Source organism: Vulpes vulpes, chromosome 15 (genome assembly GCF_048418805.1).
Source record: "Vulpes vulpes isolate BD-2025 chromosome 15, VulVul3, whole genome shotgun sequence".
NCBI lineage: Eukaryota > Metazoa > Chordata > Mammalia > Carnivora > Canidae > Vulpes > Vulpes vulpes.
In genome coordinates, this window is record NC_132794.1 from 43,305,475 (window position 1) to 43,312,867 (window position 7,393).

A 7,393-nucleotide genomic window follows, 5' to 3' on the forward strand; every position below is an offset into this window, starting at 1 on the left:
GGCATAGAATGTCTGTAAGGAAAATGTTTGGCCCCTCATTCTCAGAAGTTATAATGGGATATTTATGTTGGCGTGGAGGAGTGTTACACATCCTTGTGTTAATCCTGTCATTGTAGCCTCTCCAACAGCCGCGAGGCAATGATACAGGTCATCCGTGGAAGGCACACTTCTTACAATAGGTATGACCTTTCTGGCCAGGGTGGGGAGATGGATGGGTGACTTTTTTGGTTTGTTTTGGAAAACAAATGGTGTGAGCTTTTTGTAAAAGGATGCATGATTTTCACATGCTAAAGAAAGTGTTCAGTATTTGATGCTAGAACCAGATTCTTTAAAGCGAGTACTCCTCTGTAAAAGATGTGGCAGTTTTTGAAGGCTTAAAACTTAGTAAGGGATTTATGAGTTCACTGTCAGAGCCATTGACATAGATAGAGATAGTCTCTTCATAGAGTGAAAAATAAAGCCCATCAAAGAGGAGAAACCTAAGAACACATTTTACTTATATAAGACAAAGTAATTAATTAGTTAAATGACAATAGTTGATACTTTATTTAATTAAAAAGAATGCCCTGAAATGTAATTTAATAATTCACATTTGCAATCAGGTTCTATAAATATGAACGTGTATTTTTTTTTTAAACAACAACATCTTAATCTCTTCATGATAGAAGACTGATGGGGTGGAGAAGACAGCTTTTGATGTACAGGATTACATCCTGTGCTTTTTTTTTTTTTTTTTTTTTTGAGAGGTAATAAGGGAGAGAGGAGCTGTCTGTTGGGTCCCTCAAGCCATCAGGTTCCTAGAAAAGTGAAACTCCTCCTGGGCGTAGCCTAGCAGGAAAAAGCAGGAGGTCAATTCGAGTCAAGCGCCACGACTGGCTTCCTGCCAAAGAACCTCAAGATCTTAAAAGACTGGGGAACGCCTGAGTGGATGAGCGGCTCAGCGTCTGCCTTCGGCTCCTGGCATGATTCTGGCGTCACCGGATCCAGTCCCACAGTGCCACCCCTGCACGGAAGCTGACTCTCGCCCTCTCAATGCCGAATGTTTTCCCCGAGGGGGTGCACCGTTCCTGGAGGTACTGCAATACCAGGTCGATGCGCGGAGTGGACGGAGCAAGCTCCTATTCCATCTCCCTGCTCCAAAAATCCATTTAATATATTGTCCTCGGATAGAGGACGTATCAGATATTAAACTGATTAGAACAGATACTACACTTGATCTTAGCCAAAAGGCCGAGAAGCGATGCCCCGAGACCAGGGTCAAGATCCAAGATGTGGACATCTTCTTATAGGACAAGTGTATTTATTTTCATTTCTAAAGGAGTACGTTAACTAGATTTTGTATTAGTCACTAGTAAAATAGCAAGTATTTTTGCCCTAGATCTGTCTCATTATATAGAAAAATGGGAGACCATTTATTCCTGTGGACTTGTTCACCTCTGCTGCCTGGGTCTCAACTCCCTTCCCTGTGAGATGATAGAACTAAAACTAGCTCAGGGCACCTGGGTAGCTCGGTGGTTGAGCATCTGCCTTTGGCTCAGGTCATGATCCAGTGCTCCTGGGATCGAGTCCCACATCAGGCTCCCTGTGAGAAGCCTATTCTCCTTCTGTCTATGTGTCTGCCTCTCTGTGTCTCTCATGAATAAATAAAATCTTTAAAAAAAAGAACTAGACTAACTCACCTCTATGGGTCTTCTGGGCTCTTAAATGGCATCAGTTTATGATCCTTATGAGGGAACTCCAGATATATTCTCATATGAATGGTTTTCTGTTCTAAGTGGAATTTTTCATGATTTTATTCTTTTACCTAATTTCTTGTTTTGGGAGAACTAATAAAGTTCCCCTCTTTACCAACTATCGCCTCTGTGGAATCTGTCTCCATTGTGTTTAGAGGGTTTTGTTCATGTTCACAAAGTATGAAAACATTTTACACGCACCTCCAATGTTGGCATTTTCATTCAACATCTTCATTGCACTCTGGTAGGTCAGAGTGATGAGAGAATTTGTATTTATTCAGGTTTAGAAAGTGAGTGTATTAAAAGGCCTTGGCCAGTATTTCCCTCTGCCCTGTCCTCCATTCTTTCAACAATATTAAAGAACACCCACAAGGGGTCCTAGCTCTACTGGAATATACATTACTTAGTGGCAGATAGGAGTTTTGCCCTTATGCTTACCATACAGTGGGAATACAAATACATTTATAATTACACTAGGAATGAAAGGGAGAAGATACAGAAAAAAGTAAGCAACCTGGTGGAAATGGTTTATATTATGGAAATACTTGTTTTAGAAGATGGCCTTAAGTGGACTGACTCTTGGTGAAAGAGTAGAGGTTGGCCAGACCAGCGGTTCAGAGGGAACGCGTTGTTCTTGGAGGCAACAGCACGTTGCCTTCAGGACTCTGAAGCAGAAAATGGTTGGCGGCTTCATGTTGGCTAGTGTAGAACAATGGGAGATGAGACTAGAGTAAATCATATGGGAATTTTGTATTTAAGAGTAGGGTGACCATATAATTTATCATCCAAAATGGGATACTTTGAAGAATGAAAGTAGATCCACACTGATAATTAAGCTAGGACAACAGTCAGAGAAGAGGACGCGTCCCCAGAAAACCAGTGTAAAGTGTTACCTACCTCAAGAGAGTATAAAGATAATCATATCCTTTAGGCAGAGGAGTACTACAATTTGTTATCTGTTTTTGAATGATCGTCCCTGTTACTGTGTGTGAAGTGGACTGGAGGAGGACAGAGATGGAAGCAGATTCTTGCACTTGTCTAGATGAGGAATGAGATGATAAAGAGTGGACAAATTATAGATAAAGATTGGTAAAACAATTGGTAGGATTTGGTGATGGATTGGACGTAGGAAGGGAGAAGATGGGAGTTGTCAAATGACTCAGGTTTCTACTGCGTGTAACTGAATGAATGGAAGTGCCGTTTATTAAGCTATGATAAAATTAAAGAAGCAGATTTAAAGCAGGAATGGGAAAAGATGAAGAGATTATTTGGGGAATCCTGAAAATGAGATGCCTGATGAATCTCTAAATGGAGAAGTCACATAGAAAGCTATACTTGGAATAGCAATCTATGTGGTAGATAAAAATCTATGGGTTGTAAACATTTTGGGTGCTACAGACAGCAGAAGAATGTCTGAGATTATTGAGAAAGGGTAATAAAGTGATAAGACAAGACAGCCCAGAACTGAGTCCTGAGGACCACAAAAATTAAATAATAATTTAAGTTAAAGAAGGAAGGAGCTGCTAAGTCTTTTAGACAATCAAGGGGAAGCATGCTGTATATTTCTTAGGAGGCCTCAGAGGAATTAATATCTTTACCTGTCTTGCCTACCATGCTGACCCTATAGCACACTTCTATCCCTTTATCTTCCTTGCCTATCTTACGCTACCAAGTCCCTAACACCTCCCCCCTTGGATCACCTTTCAAATCAACTATTTGCACACAAGTCTACACCTTGGGCTCTGTTTTCGGTCCAAGAAGGAAGAACCAAAGGACTAGAAATATGACCAGGAGAATATATTATTACAGAAGTAAAGAGACAATGTCAGGAGAGAAGGGGTGAGAAAGGATTTTGAAAGCTGCTGAAAGGCTGAGTAATACACGAACTGGTTTGATGGTAGAAGTCGGTGGTGATCTGTGGAGCTGGGCTGGTGGTGTAAGCAAGATTGCCTTGGGGAAAGTGTGGCTGAACTTTGGTTTGAGGGGAAGCTGAGCAATCAGACACTCATTGGGGATGTGGCATGAAGGACATTCTGTCTTGATTCTCATTTTTTTCTTTTAGAACATGAGAGTTATTAGAGAGTATGTGAATGTTGATGGAAATGATCCATTCGAGAGAAGTGGAAGAAACAGGAAAGGGGACAGTTCGTGAGACACAGAACAGATAGAATTCTGAAGGAAAGGTTGGCTCCTCCTTCATAATAAGGGGGCAGATGAGTGGATGACTGCAGATGTGAATTTGGTGATGAGAAGGTAACGTGGAATGCAGTCTCTAGGTTCTCAGGGAACTTTGAAGCAGGTGATGTGCTGAGAACAAAAGAGGGTGGGGCAGTAGCAGGGACGTAGACAAGGTGTGGAATAGTCGCTGTGGTGGTGAGGGGGAGAGTGCTCTAGTCTCTCAGTGTTGAATGAGCATTTGCGGCTGGTGACCAGTAAAGAACCATGATCACAGCTTCTCTGCTGTAAGATTTTTGTCCAGCAGTGTTTAGCTCTGTTGGATACAGGCCCAGAGAAAACGCGTTGCTGGATTCATCAGTGGGGTTTGCAAACTGGTCGTGAGGAAAGGAGAAAGAGCCCAGGGAATTGAGGGTATTTGCAAAAGAGTCATCACAAAGAAGAGCTCTGGAACAAGGGCTATTGAAGGAGGAAAGTGAATTCCTGAGGGGGTTGGTCGATAGATAGAAACGAAGCAATAAGGATAAAGGATTGCAGTTCTCTGCGAGGTCAAAGGATCATCGCAGTGGGAATGCTCTAGAAGAATAAAGGTGTGATAAGAAAAGAGGATCTCTGAAAGGATGATTGTGTTTGTGGTATGGTTTTTGGTGACGAACTCTGTTAGGTATTTAATTCTTTAAATTCCTACAAATTCTGTTCTATACTGTGATAGGGCCACATAGGGATAAAGTACATTTTCTTTTGTCTTAGAAAAAAATCACCTTTACCTTTTCCTTATTTGTCAAAGCCACTTTTGAACTGGGCTTAGATCATCACATTATCTGCTCCTGGAAGGCTTCGTGAATCTGGTGTAGTTTTCTACGATTCTGGGAGCCATAGCTGTTCTCCTGCTTTATCCTGAGATTTCAGGAACAGACTAAGTTGAGGAAATCCTGGTCCTGAAAACAAATGTCATTATTTCCTCAAAGGAGTTTATGATGTTCAACTCCAGCAATATGCCAACTGTCATCTTATGTTCTAAATATGCCAAACTATTGACATGTATGTAACTATGTTATTCATTTTTTCTTTTCTACGTGCATTTGCCAGAAATGGCCTCCCTCCCTGGTCTCATACTCCTCTTTCGGAGATAGTTCAACGTGGTGTTCTGTGTGATATCCAATTTGACTACCCCTGAGCTGCTCCTCAGTCTTGGTAGCTATTCATCCTCTGTGCTGAAATGAAATTTTATACTTTATTTTTTGTCTTAGTTTATTACAATAATTTACTTATGTGACTGTCTCTTTACTTGACTGTGAGGGTTTTATTTTGTTTTGTTTTGTTTTTGAGGCAGGGAACATGTTTATTCATCTCTGTTTTCTGAATGCCTTGCCTAATTCCTGGCATATTTTAGGTGTTAAGCAAATATTTGTTAAAAAAAATTAAGAAATGAACTGATGAATTCCATTTACCTTTTTATAAAGCATGCAGCCATCACTAACAACCATCATGATATGAAATGGCACACAGTTATAAGCTTGTTTGCTGACTCTTACATTGTTGACACTCAGAAGAAAAGTGTCACCAAACACATTTTCATAATGAAGCAGATCTATAATCTGGCATTTACAACTCCTGTGCTGCTGTGGGTAGAGTGTGGTTTAGGAGGTGGAGAGAAAGGGGAGACGGTGCAGTTCTTCCCAATTTATGAGAGGGCTGAGGAGCAGAGATGAAAATGCAGAATGGCAATCAGATTAAAAGAGCTGATGAGATCCTAAATACATCCCTCAGGCCACAGGAGAGCCCGAGGGAGCACTCTTGGGAGGACTAGAGACCATAGAGGGGAGGCAAAAACTGGGCTTCCCACCACTAAAATAACAAGAGATAAAATGAAACCCACTTATCTGATTTTAGAATTCTATCTGGGCATAGAAACCTTCAAATTATTTATTTATACATAGTGATATCAAGCTCTATCTACTTCCACTCCAAAGGGAACTCTTAAATAATCAAATAAAATGTTGAGGTTTCCTGCCCGAGTTACAAAGAGAAGGAAGAAGAAAAAAAACACAAATAGATTTTTGAGATACTCTTTTTCTAATAGTATATTTTAAGTGAATATCAAGAATTGTTCATTGTTTTCTCTTATTCAACATAAAAAAAGGCTCACATTTTACCAAGTCCTTTTCTGTGCATCAAAAATCTATGTATTTTTAGCTTTATATAAGCCTAAATACAAATATTTATTTCCTTTTCTCTTTATGTTGTAGACAGGCATTTGTTAAATGAGAAAATTCTCCAAATAGGTCAATTTTCACTCAAAGATGGGGTTTAGGTGTTTATGTATTCTAATTTACCATAAAAACTCATTTTAAATTATTTCAACCACTTACGTTTAGCATACATCTTACATACATAAAAATAACATGCTTTTAATGATGCCCATCTTGCAGTCACACCAGCTTTATTTTGACTTTAAAAATATATTTCCTTTTTAACAGAGTAGCTTAAAGTATTAAATCTGTTACCAGTTTCAGGAGAATGATAGGTTAAATGATAGATATTTTTCTATGTGGGGAAACTGAGGGAGACAATTTGGTTTATCAGAGGCCCTTGACAAAACTTGGGAGGTATATGAGTAAATGTGGGTTTACAAGACACAAAGGGAAATCAATGATACAAATAGATTCGGATGCCTGGGGGCCAGTCAAGTAGTTTTATTTATGAGTCTGTCTTTGCTTCTTCTTTTTTAGAGAGTCTAGGTCTCGAGATGAGGGAGAGGGGGCATCTGTGTGGCTTCAGGATATCTAAGAGTGATATCAGATGTAAACAGGGGACAAGGGAGAAAATAATAAATGGGAAAGACAAAAAGAAGCAAAGTCAGGATGATAGAGAGGAAGCAAAGAAAGGAGGACGGTGCCAGGGAGAGATCTACACATGGTTGGGATTTTAGGGTTCCACTGATCACTTCCAAGCCCCAGTCCAGTTCCTACTCAAATGGGCCCATTTTAGACAAAAGGCAAATAAAATGTCTCCTGATGACAGTCAAATAAACAGGCTCATAAATCTGCTCTATTTGGAGTGTCAAAAAATATGAAAGTAATGGCAATGTCTACCTATATAGGCAGAGGCCAAGGGTTACAAGTTAGGAAAGATGAGAGCCGACATGAACAATCACCAGATATTCCAGGCTGAGAGGCAGAAAGCAAACCTCGGAGTTGGGTTTTATGCATTGGAAGAGAAGGAAAAGTGAAAGTTGAAGACAAAAATAAAAACAACTCCTTGGATAGTCTCTCCTGGATTCCCATATTTCTAAGCGGAATAGAGGTCAACCTAAATGTCCAGATGGTTGATTTTCTACATTTCTTTGGAAATTACTGTCTTTTTTGGATTGCCATGCATCACATTATACTGTTTTCAGTTTTTCCTACTGCTTGTTTTCTACCAATCACCAGGGCACTTGTCTGCATTCAATGAAGAATGAACCACCCCTGGATGTTTTTCCA

The 7,393-nt window shown here is 39.9% G+C and overlaps 1 non-coding gene across 1 annotated transcript; it reads right to left on the reverse strand.

Annotated features, from left to right (window-relative positions):
- Positions 1-1,051: 1,051 nt before the first annotated feature.
- Positions 1,052-1,242, reverse strand: LOC112920107 (U2 spliceosomal RNA). Its single transcript, XR_003235028.1, has one exon. It is a non-coding gene; the product is annotated as a U2 spliceosomal RNA (small nuclear RNA).
- Between the last annotated feature and the right edge of the window lie 6,151 nt (positions 1,243-7,393).